Source organism: Mus caroli, unplaced genomic scaffold (assembly GCF_978045245.1).
Source record: "Mus caroli unplaced genomic scaffold, Mus_caroli_1 scaffold_8, whole genome shotgun sequence".
In the NCBI taxonomy this organism is placed as follows: Eukaryota; Metazoa; Chordata; class Mammalia; order Rodentia; family Muridae; genus Mus; species Mus caroli.
In genome coordinates, this window is record NW_028227263.1 from 121,264,731 (window position 1) to 121,277,319 (window position 12,589).

A 12,589-nucleotide genomic window follows, 5' to 3' on the forward strand; every position below is an offset into this window, starting at 1 on the left:
AAAGTCTAGAACCTATGCAATTTATTTAAAAATACAATGAGAAGTTCCAGTCCTTGAAGGCTGCCATCACAAAGTGTTCAGGATAATTAAGAAATGCAAGTTTGTTGACAATCAAACTAATGGTCATGCTAGATACTAATTAATTATAGAAAGATATTTTCAAAGCCAAATAGGTAATAAATAGATAGAAACAATCAATGCTTGCCTATTCAGATATATTATAGATAAATAGTTGGCCTTTGCAAACCTCAGAGATACACATATGGCATTGAAAGATTTTTTTTTTTTTAATAAAAGTCTTTTCTGGCAGTGAGATGTGTCTGCTCCTGAGAGCATCCCCACTCAAAGAAGATGCTGAGCACCAAGGTCCCCTCTATGGGGTTTGTTTCAAAAGTGGCAAGACAGCCACTGGGCAAGAATCTGCTCTTGCTTCAACTGCAGACGAAATGTTCTTCAAACTGGACAACCTGGACACAGTGTAGTCGGTTGCTGAGCTTTGTCAGAACAAGGTAGACGAGTCCTTCATAACTCATGTGTCACAAAAATGTCCGTCATAAACCAGGGTAGAAGGCCACCGATGATCCTGCATCATTATAGAGAACTTCATTAGCTCTTCAGAAAGCCAGCTTTCCAGGTCATTTTATAGTTTTCAAAGCTGCCTGCCTGCACTTCCTATATACTCAGGTAATATTGATTCTTCTCAAGTCTCTGATGGGGCTAAAGACTAGATAGTTATAGTCTCACAGTTAAGTTTAAGTTGTTTAGGATTTAAAAATAAATTAAAGATATTTTTAGATCCAAGTAGAATTTTTTTTAGGTTGAGAAATGCAAGCTATTATAGAAAATCATTTAAGTGCAGAACTCTGAACTCACCAAGATAGGACAGAGAGTTGAGTACTTTCTCCAAAGTTGCCAATTACAAATGGACTGGACATTATTAATGAAATTCTTACCTGATAGTTTTCATAATTGTTTAATATATTTTCTTATTGTATATAGCTTATTATTATAGGAAAATGAGCCTTTTATTGGACTAAAAGAGGGTGATGTTGGAGAAGGGTCTTGTACACTGTGTATTCAGATGCTGATTTCTATCAACTGAGATCTGATTACAGTCTGGACATGGACATTGTCATGAATATTGTACCATTTACTGTATCAGTGTTGTATAAAGAATGCTTGCGGGCTGGTGAAATGGCTCAGTGGGTAAGAGCACCCGACTGCTCTTCCGAAGGTCCAGAGTTCAAATCCCAGCAACCACATGGTGGCTCACAACCATCCGTAACGAGATCTGGCGCCCTCTTCTGGAGTGTCTGAAGACAGCTACAGTGTACTTACATATAATAAATAAATAAATCTTAAAAAAAAAAAAAAAAAAGAATGCTTGCCCATGATCTCTGGTTAATCAAAAGCTGAACAGCCAGTGACTGGGCAGAGGAGATAGGAAAGCTGGGCTTGCAATCTGTGCAAGGGGTCTGAGAGAAAGGAGAAAGAGGAAGAAGGGGCCCATGGAGTAGGTAAAGAAGGAGGTGAAGGAGGAGGAAGAGGAAGAAAAGGAGGAAGAGGAAGAGAGGGAAGTAATTTGCCATGAGGTTGAGCCATGCCCCTTGGCACTGGAGAGAAGACTCAGTGGCTTAGAGCTCTTGCTGCTCTCACAGAAGACCCAGGTTGGGTTCCCAGTGCCCACAGTTTGTGGCTCCCAAGTGCTTGTAAGTACAGTTCCAGGATCTTATGCTCTGCCCTCCCTTGGCCTCTGAAGGTACTTCATGGAAAGCAATTATAAAAAGAAAAAGGTTCTTTGACTTCTATTGGCATTTGGCAGGTTGTAATATAGTCTGAATTTTAGGAAGGGAATAACTCTCTGTAGGTGAGGATGGGAGGTCAGTACCTTTTGGTGGAAATTACAGAGCTAACCATTACAGCATCCAAATAAAATCTTAAATACTAATTAAGTAGGCTCAAAAATATATTGGTGGTGGAACAGAAAACAAATGAGCTGGCAAACAGCATGGTAGAAATTACTCTATCCAAACCACAAAGTATAGACTGAAAAAGCACTACCAAACAACAGGTGGTGGCACACACCTTTAATCTCAGCAGTCAGACATCAAATGTAATGTTAATGTAACTGTAAATAGTAAACTCATACAGCTGCCATTTTATTGTATCATAGTTAGTTTTGCAATAAGGACAAAAAGATGAGGATTTATTTAAGACTTTACTTAAATACTTGGGCAGTCATTTGATCTATTTGAATCTCCTAAACTAATCTGGGTACCTCCCAGCTAAAATCCCTATAATACTTGCATTTAGGGGCTCCCATTCTCCAGCTGAACTCTCAAGACCTCCTTCCTCCTTCCTCCTCATGGCTCAATCTGTATCTCTTCATCTCTCTCTCTCTCTCTTCCCCTGCCTGGCAGAATCACACCGTATTCTGTTTTCTGCCCAGCCATTGGGTGATCAGCTTTTATTGACAAGGCAGAGAATAAATGGTAAGCATTGTTCACACAATCATGAGACAGGAGACTCTTGACATAAGCATTGCAATTGAGTGTCTGTATTGAAACAAGATATGATGGCAAAGAAATTAGCATTTGAATAACACAAGTTGTGAGCATGTGGAGGTGAACCTGGTGGAGGAGGTAATGGGATGGAGAGTGAACTCCCAGAGGACTCCTGATCTATATCTTACACAAGCCTTTAATCCCAGCATTCAGGAGACAGAGCCATGCAGACCTCAAGGTCAGTCTACAGAGCAAGTTCCAGCACAGTCAAGCTTAGGCAATGAAGGATTAATAGAACAAGGGGGCCATGTTCCAGCTCCAGCAAACAATGGAAGATGCTACCTCAGGGAATGAAAAATATTCCTACCATTTGCCAGGCATATGTTATAGGAGGGAGGCCCTGCGATTTGTAATAGATGATTGCCTTGTCTTCCATTAGATGGATGATAGCCTTATGGGTCATGCTGAATCCAAAGAAAATGGACCACTGTTAGTGCCACCTTGCAAAAATCTGGGTTGTGCATAGCAGCAGAAATGGTACAAATTCAGGAACCTTACCTATTTCTGGGTCACACCATTACAGGTGATATTATTAAACCTCAAAAGCTTCATGTCCCCATAGCTGCTACTCTGGAATCTATACAGAGCTTTATGGGAAATCTGGTCTGGATCCAACCCAGTTTGCCTATCACATCTGGGCAATACCCCTTCCCCACCCCTTTCAGCTCATAATGGGACATAAAAAGAGGCTAGAGAGGCCCTCACTATAGTCAAGCATAGTCTCCAGGAGGCCTGCCTTCACAAATTTGACCCTGCTCTACAACTCTGGGGGCTGGTTTTTCCCACCAAAGTCCTCCCCACCAGATCTCTCTTTCAGCCCCCTGACAGGATCCTCTATTGGATTCATCTTGCTTGCTCCTCTGCACCCACAACACTATTTATAGATGATATTTTTGCTACAGATTTTAAGGTCCTGAAATGGTCCTTACAATTCTTAACAGATCTCAAATGATAGCATTGCCACTTTCCCAGGACCTTCTGGCCTGGTGTCTAAGCTCCTATCTGCTGACTCAGGTATTTTAAACAAATTATCAGGGAAGATTGGACAATCATTTTCCAAGACATAAAGTCTTTTCCATTTTGCCCATGATGGACATGTCTATACAACACCAACTGTCAGAAAAGGCTGAAGCAGCTGTTGACTTTACAGATGCCTCTAAGTCTCCATTTGGGGGTATTATTCACCCCACAGGGAGCAAAAGGCCCATAATATTTAAGCAAGCTTTCACGAGGTCCATGCAATTAGAAGAATTGCTAGCCACCCTCTCACTCTTGAGAGGTTATCCAGACCCCATTAACATACTTAGTAATCGTCAATATGCAATTAATGTGACTAAATAATTACCTTTTGCTTCCCTCAAACCTACTGAGGGTCTCTCACTTTATTTTTTTTTTTGGCCATGACTTGGCTAAAGACCTTAATTGAGATACTCTCTAAGCTATTTTATATACAACATGTCTGGTCCCATGTTTACCTCCCTGGATGCCTCATTGGGGCAATGAGGAAATAGACTACCTAATGGCATCCTTTCTAGCCTCACCACTGTATCAGGCTGGAGCGCTTCACTCTCAATTCCATAATTTTGCCATTTCCCTGCACTAACTTCAGCCTCATTCAAGCATTTGGTCCATTCTTACATGGCCTGTGGACCATTGCTACCCATGGGGTTCCTCCAGCCATTTGGAGCGAACTCCTGTGTCCTGAGACCAAATGCTCTATGGCAAATGGATGTGACACATATTCCAGAATTCAGCTACCTCAAATATGTGCATACATGCATTGATACCTATTCCTCTCACATCTTCACATGGCACAAGCCAATGAAAATATAAGAATGATCATTGCATCTATGAAAATGGTCATGCTAGTGATGGGTGTGCCCTATGCCATAAAAATAGACCATGGACCTGCATATGCCAGTGGCAAATTTGCCTCTTTCTACAAAGAATGGGGAATAAACCACTCTACTGGAATACCTCAGCGCCTCCAAGGACAAGGCATCATTGAAGAAGCCTACTCCTCCCTGAAAAAAAAAAAGCGGGGGAATACAGGGTGTCTAAGGGCTAAGACATCAGGAAAAATTAATAGATGCCTTATTTACACTTAACTGTGACAAGGCCTATCCTTTACCTATAAGCACTGGAGCTCCGTGCTGCAGCATATTACCCATGGTTTATTGGAAGGATCTCCTAGCCCACACCTGGGTGGGACCAGACCGCTGCCAACCATAGAACGAGGGTTTGTGTTTTCCCAGAAGGAGTAGAAAAACTCATCTGGGTTCCTGGAGGATCTATCCCACTCCATATTACTAATGACCCAGATGAGACCATTGGAGCCACTGAAGACCACACTGCAGAACCTCTCACTGAGTGAATTTGATGGGGAAGAGAAACAACTGTCAGTTACAGAGCAATGCTCTCCCAACTATGGACCGACAGGGGGAGGCCCACAGCAACAACTACAGAAAGAGGACATCTTCAGCTATCTCCCCAGTGACTTGGGGCACCCTAAAGATTCTTGTAAACTAAGCCCAGAGAATGTCCCCTGAAGAGGCAGAGACAGGACCCTATACCCTATTCTTGCTTATGGATGCCATTATAACAACCAATTCACAGACACATGCTGCTCCACTTTTATGGGCAGTGGTGAGAAACCCACTGATCCTACTTCCTGTGAGTTGGGATCCCAGACTCCCTGTAATGTACAGTGATAACCGCTGTATCATGGGAGAGATCCCTTTTCCAGTTCAGCCCACCGTAAAGGCAGCCTTTTATGGCTCATACTCTCTTATGGAGGGATTCTGTCTGAAAGAAACTGTCCACTAGACTTCATGACTCTTTCCACTAACAGGTGATTTCTCTAATTGGATTGTTTGGTACTGTGAACCCCAGGGATGCTGGACCATTCCCAGTTATACCCCTTCTATAGGCTATGACCCCATGACTCATTTTCAGTACACTTTTGTTGGGAACTAAGGGGGGTGGGGGAAGGGGGGTGGGACAGCCCACATCCGGCCAGAGTTTCTCCTATGCTCTGGGCAGGCAGACGAAGGAGGGCTGCCAGAAGCTTTCCACTCAGCCCCGGGTGGGCATCTAAGCCACTGACCCCATTGGACGGGGGGTGGACAAGGGGGAGCCCCCAATACCAGGGTCCCCGGGGTGACACCCTTGGCCCTAGGGTTATGGGAGAGAGGGCTGAGGGGGAGAGGTTCCCACACAGGCAAGAGTTCTTAGTCTGGGCCTTGACATAGGAAGGCCTACCAATGGGAGATTAGAAATGGCTCATTAGGAGAAAGCCTATCCAACTGTCAAAGGGCAGCAGGCCTTGATAAACAGAGACAGTCTATGGTTTTAGAGCTTTATTGTAGAAAGGCAGGGAGAAAGGAGAGAATGTGGAAAGAGAGAGAGACTGGACATGGCCAAGAGGAGAGAAGGGGGAAAAGAAGAGAGAAAAGAAAGGCTAGAGTAAGAGGGAGAGAGTAAGAGAGTGAGAGGAGGGGATAAGGAGAGCGAGAGGAGAGTAAGGGGAGTAAGAGAGTGAGGAGGGGCCAAACATCCCCTCTTATGGTGAGCTGTTATCTTGTCGTTGCTAGGTAACTGGGAAGAGTCTAGTCTGAAGGTCAGAAGCTTGGGATATTGTCTACATGACTACTAGCCACACTTCTTCTGTGGGGGCTGAGGGAACAGTAACTTCAACAGGAGACAGGATTCCAGGAGACGTGATCAAACGCCTGCCGTCCCATGTAGGTGGGAATTACCTCCCATCAGGTTCTCCTGGGGTTCAAGATCTAGCCTCGACTGGAAACCAGGCTGTCTGTACATAGCCCAATGCCCCACACACTTTTATAAAGGGTACCATGGTGTGCAGTAATGGAACTTTTCCACTCTCCCCAAGTAGGTAAACTAAGCCTAGCACTTGAGAGGTGGAACCAGAAGTACTAGGTGTTTAGAGCTTTTCTTAACGACAGAGCAAGTTTGATGCTAGCCTGTCTACATATCATCCTGTTGTAAATTTTCTTAAAAAAGAAATCTGAAAATGTCTGACAAAAATACACATCCAAGAGTATGATAACATGGAGTCTAATATAGGATGGTTAGAAACTCATGGTGGAAAGCAGAGAGAGAGAGAGACAGAGACAGACAGAGACAGACACAGAGAGACAGAAAGCAGAGATATGAAAAAGGTATCTAAGGAATAAAGGCAGCAAACTTTCCAAAAGCAATAAAAGACCTTGCCTGCAATACTCAAGTAGGACACAAGCATAACATCAGGGCATTGTGGTATCAGCATTGAGGAGATGGGGCTGGAATCATTAGGAGTCCAAGGTTATCGCTAGGTATACAATGAATTCTAGTCTTTTGCTCCTTCTTCTTTTTTTTTTTTTTTTTTTTTTAATCAAAACACTCTTTATGAGAGTGAACTTTAGTAATCACACAGAATTTATACCAGGCTAGTTTGAGACTTCCTTTGCTAATGCAATTAACCTCAATCTCTTTACTTTAGCCTCAGGTAGACGCTCTGAACAAGGGCAAAAAGCAGCCACATTCATCGCTTAAATATCACAACAGTCTCTAGGCCATATACTAGCATTCTTCTATGAAACCTCTTGAGCCTGACCCTCACAGTTCAAATCACCCTCAGCATCAAGATTTTCCATATTCCTATTAGGATGACCCATTAAGCCCAACTTGAAGCACTTCACTGCTTTCCAAAGCCCCCAAATCCACATTACTCCAAAGAAAAGCACAATCAGGCCTATCACAACAATACCCCACTCCTTGTACCAACTTCTGTCTTAGTGTTTCATTGCTGTAAAGAGACATCATGGGATTATGGCTGTGCACCACTACTATCTGCCTTAGTTAGGGTTTCTATTGTTGCAACAAAACACCATGACCAGAAAGCAAGTTGGGGGCAAAAGAGGTTATTTCTTTCACACTTCCATATTGTGGTCCCTCATTGAGGGAAATCAGGACAGAAACTCAAGCAGAGCAGAAAGCTGGAGGCAGAAGCTGATGCAGAGGGCATGGAGGGTTGCTGCCTACTGACTTGCTCCATATGGCTTGTTCAACCTGCTTTCTTATAGAATTCAGAACCACCTGCCCAGGGGTGACCCAAACCATAATGATCTGTGCCTTCTCCCATCAATCAAAATGAAGAAAATGCCTTAAAGCTGGATCTTATGGAGGCATTTCCTCTTTCTTTCTTTCTTTCTTTCTTTCCTTTCTTTCCTTCCTTCCTTCCTTCCTTTCCTTCCTTTCCTTCCTTTCTTTCTTTCTTTCTTTCTTTCTTTCTTTCTTTCTTTCTTTCTTTCTTTCTTTCTTTCTTTCTTTCTAATGGAGGCATTTTCTCATTTAGTTGTTTCGGGTTTTTGTTGTTGTTGTTGTTTTGTTTTTGTTTTTGTTTTTCCAAGACAGGGTTTCTCCATGTAGCCAAGGCTGTCCTAGAACTCTCTCTGTAGATGAGAATGGCCTTGAACCAACAGATATCCACCTGCCTCTGCCTCCTGAGTGCTGGGATTAGACGCGTACACCACCATCACCAAGTTTAGGAGGTTCTATAAATAAGCGGGCTGGGCAAGCCATAATGAGCAATCTAATAAGCAGCACCCCTACATGACCTCAGCATCAGCTTGTGCCTCTAGGGCCCAGCCCTTGAGTTCCCATCCCAACTTCCTTCAGTAATGAACAGGAATATGGAAGTATAAGCCAAATAAAACCTTTTCTCCCAAACTTGCCTTTTGGCATCTAAAATAAGTGCAGCAATATAATATCTTTGGCAGGAAGAGGGTATTAGCAACCCATTCCAAGATACATATAGCAGAATACACATACCAAAGTTGAGAAAAATTAACAGATAACAAACATAAGTTGTCTAACACATAATGAGGAAAAGCATCAGGAATCATACATAGCATCACACAGTTATCAAGTGGCGTTTTTACATAAAATTTTATATACAGACCCAGTTTTAGTAGTTTTTTTTATATCCCTTGTATCCCCTGTGTTGGTCTTTCTGCTTGGATGGGAAGATGACCTGGGACTCAGAAGTCCAGGAGCCACACAACTCTGAGGTGTGACAGTGTCCCAGTGGGAAGGCATCGTGAGACATGTGTGGAGAGCTTTCGGGCTACTTGGCAGGAATCAGACATTGGCCAAGGACAAGGAAATGGGCTTCAGGCAGGAATCCGACATTAGGCCATGACAAGGAAGTAAGCTCAGGCAGGAATCTAATTTTAGGGTAGAACAAAGAAGTAGGTTTCAGGCAAGAATCTTATTTTGGGCTTGGACAGGGAATTAGGCTCAGATATTTTGGTCATCCTGATAAGCCCTTAGACACAGCAATCTCGGGAGTGACCAGGGGACTTTGCTTATTGCCTTGTTTGTTCCTTGACTTTCATGTTAATTAGAATGGTATAAAAGTGGATTGGGAAAAAATAAACCATCCTCAGCCTCAGAACTGGCTGGGGTCATGCTACAATATTGTCTAATTGTCTTTTTTTTTTTTTTTTCCATTTTAATCTTCATTCCTGCACTAGAAAACCTGTTGACTGAGTGAGCTGGCTTGGTTAGACATGGGATTTCAGGAGCCACCCAGCTCTGAGGTGGGACAGTGTCCCATTGGAAAGGCATCCTGGAACATAGGAGCTCAGGAAGCCCACAGGAGAGGAAGCCTCCTCAGCAGAGATGCTGCAGCTCCCAGGGGAGGGCATACCCAGCTGAACTGAGGAGCTGAGCCTAAACCCTGTTCCTTCTTTTTTTTTTTTTATTTTTTTTTTTAATATTTTTATTACATATTTTCCTCAATTACATTTCCAATACTATCCCAAAAGTCCCCCATAGCGCCCCCCACTTCCCTACCCACCCATTCCCATTCTTTTGGCCCTGGCATTCCCCTATATTGGGGCATATAAAGTTTGCAAGTCCAATGGGCCTCTCTTTCCATTGATGGCCGACTAGGCCATCTTTCAATACATATGCAGCTAGAGACAAGAGCTCCAGGGTTCTGGTTAGTACATCATGTTGTTCCAAAAATAGGGTTGCAGATCCCTTTAGCTCCTTGGGTACTTTCTCTAGCTTCTCCATTGGGAGCCCTGTGATACATCCAATAGCTGACTGTGAACATCCACTCCTGTGTTTGCTAGGCCCCGGCATCGTCTCACAAGAGACAGCTATATTTGGGTCCTTTCAGCAAGATCTTACTAGTGTATGCAATGGTGTCAGTGTTTAGAAGCTGATTATGGGACGGATCCCTGGATACAGCAGTCTCTAAATGGTCCATCCTTTCATCACAGCTACGAACTTTGTCTCTGTAACTCCTTCCCTGGGTGTTTTGTTCCCAATTCTAAGAAGGTGCACAATGTCCACACTTTGGTCTTCATTCTTCTTGAGTTTCATGCGTTTATCAAATTGTATCTTATATCTTGGGTATCCTAAGTTTTGGGCTAATATCCACTTATCAATGAATACATATTGTGTGAGTTCTTTTGTGATTGTGTTACTTCACTCAAGATGATGCCCTCCAGGTCCATCCATTTGGCTAGGAATTTCATAAATTCATTCTTTTTAATAGCTGAGTAGTACTCCATTGTGTAAATGTACCATAATTTCTGTATCCATTCCTCTGTTGAGGGACATCTGGGTTCTTTCCAGCTTCTGGCTATTATAAATAGGGCTGCTATGAACATAGTGGAGCATGTGTCCTTTTTACCGGTTGGGACATCTTCTGGATATATGCCCAGGAGAGGTATTGCTGGATCCTCCGGTAGTACTATGTCCAATTTTCTGAGGAACCGCTAGACTGATTTCCAGAGTGGTTGTACAAGCTTGCAATCCCACCAACAATGGAGGAGTGTTCCACTTTCTCCACATCCTCGCCAGCATCTGCTGTCACCTGAATTTTTGATCTTAGCCATTCTGACTGGTGTGAGGTGGAATCTCAGGGTTGTTTTGATTTGCATTTCCCTGATGATTAAGGATGTTGAACATTTTTTCAGGTGCTTCTCTGCCATTCGGTATTCCTCAGGTGAGAATTCTTTGTTCAGTTCTGAGCCCCATTTTTTAATGGGGTTATTTGACTTTCTGGAGTCCACCTTCTTGAGTTCTTTATATATATTGGATATTAGTCCCTTATCTGATTTAGGATAGGTGAAGATCCTTTCCCAATCTGTTGGTGGTTTTTTTGTCTTATTGATGGTGTCTTTAGCCTTGCAGAAGCTTTGTAGTTTCATGAGGTCCCACTTGTCAATTCTCGATCTTACAGCACAAGCCATTACTGTTCTATTCAGGAATTTTTCCCCTGTGCCCATATCTTCAAGGCTTTTCCCCACTTTCTCCTCTATAAGTTTCAGTGTCTCTGGTTTTATGTGAAGTTCCTTGATCCACTTAGACTTGACCTTAGTACAAGGAGATAGGAATGGATCGATTCGCATTCTTCTACATGTTAACAACCAGTTGTGCCAGCACCATTTGTTGAAAATGCTGTCTTTCTTCCACTGGATGTTTTTAGCTCCCTTGTCGAAGATCAAGTGACCATAGGTGTGTGGATTCATTTCTGGGTCTTCAATTCTATTCCATTGGTCTATTTGTCTGTCACTATACCAGTACCATGCAGTTTTTATCACAATTGCTCTGTAGTAGAGCTTTAGGTCCGGCATGGTGATTCCACCAGAGGTTCTTTTATCCTTGAGGAGAGTTTTTGCTATCCTAGGTTTTTTGTTATTCCAGATGAATTTGCAGATTGCACTTTCTAATTCGTTGAAGAATTGATTTGGAATTTTGATGGGGATTGCATTGAATCTGTAGATTGCTTTTGGCAAGATAGCCATTTTTACAATGTTGATCCTGCCAATCCATGAGCATGGGAGATCTTTCCATCTTCTGAGATCTTCTATAATTTCTTTCTTCAGAGACTTGAAGTTTTTATTATACAGATCTTTCACTTCCTTAGTTAGAGTCACGCCAAGATATTTTATATTATTTGTGACTATTGAGAAGGGTGTTGTTTCCCTAATTTCTTTCTCAGCCAGTTTATTCTTTGTGTAGAGAAAGGCCATTGATTTGTTTGAGTTAATTTTATATCCAGCTACTTCACCGAAGCTGTTTATCAGGCTTAGGAGTTCTCTGGTGGAATTTTTAGGGTCACTTATATATACTATCATATCATCTGCAAAAAGTGATATTTTGACTTCATCTTTTCCAATTTGTATCCCTTTGATCTCCTTTTGTTGTCGAATTGCTCTGGCTAGGACTTCAAGTACAATGTTGAATAGGTATGGAGAAAGTGGACAGCCTTGTCTAGTCCCTGATTTTAGAGGGATTGCTTCAAGCTTCTCACCATTTACTTTGATGTTGGCTACTGGTTTGCTGTAGATTGCTTTTATCATGTTTAGGTATGGGCCTTGAATTCCTGATCTTTCCAAGACTTTTATCATGAATGGGTGTTGGATCTTGTCAAATGCTTTTTCCGCATCTAACGAGATGACCATGTGGTTTTTGTCTTTGAGTTTGTTTATATACTGGATTACGTTGATGGATTTCCGTATATTGAACCATCCCTGCATCCCTGGGATGAAACCTACTTGGTCAGGATGGATGATTGTTTTGATGTGTTCTTGGATTCGGTTAGCAAGAACTTTATTGAGGATTTTTGCATCAATATTCATAAGGGATATTGGTCTGAAGTTTTCTATCTTTGTTGGGTCTTTTTGTGGTTTAGGTATCAGAGTAATTGTGGCTTCATAGAATGAGTTGGGTAGAGTACCTTCTGTTTCTATTTTGTGGAATAGTTTGTGAAGAACTGGGATTAGATCTTCTTTGAAGGTCTGATAGAACTCTGCACTAAACCCATCTGGTCCTGGGCTTTTTTTAGTTGGGAGACTATTAATGACTGCTTCTATTTCTTTGGGGGATATAGGGCTGTTTAGATCATTAACCTGATCTTGATTCAACTTTGGTACCTGGTATCTGTCTAGGAACTTCTCCATTTCATCCAGGTTCTCCAGTTTTGTTGAGTATAGCCTTTG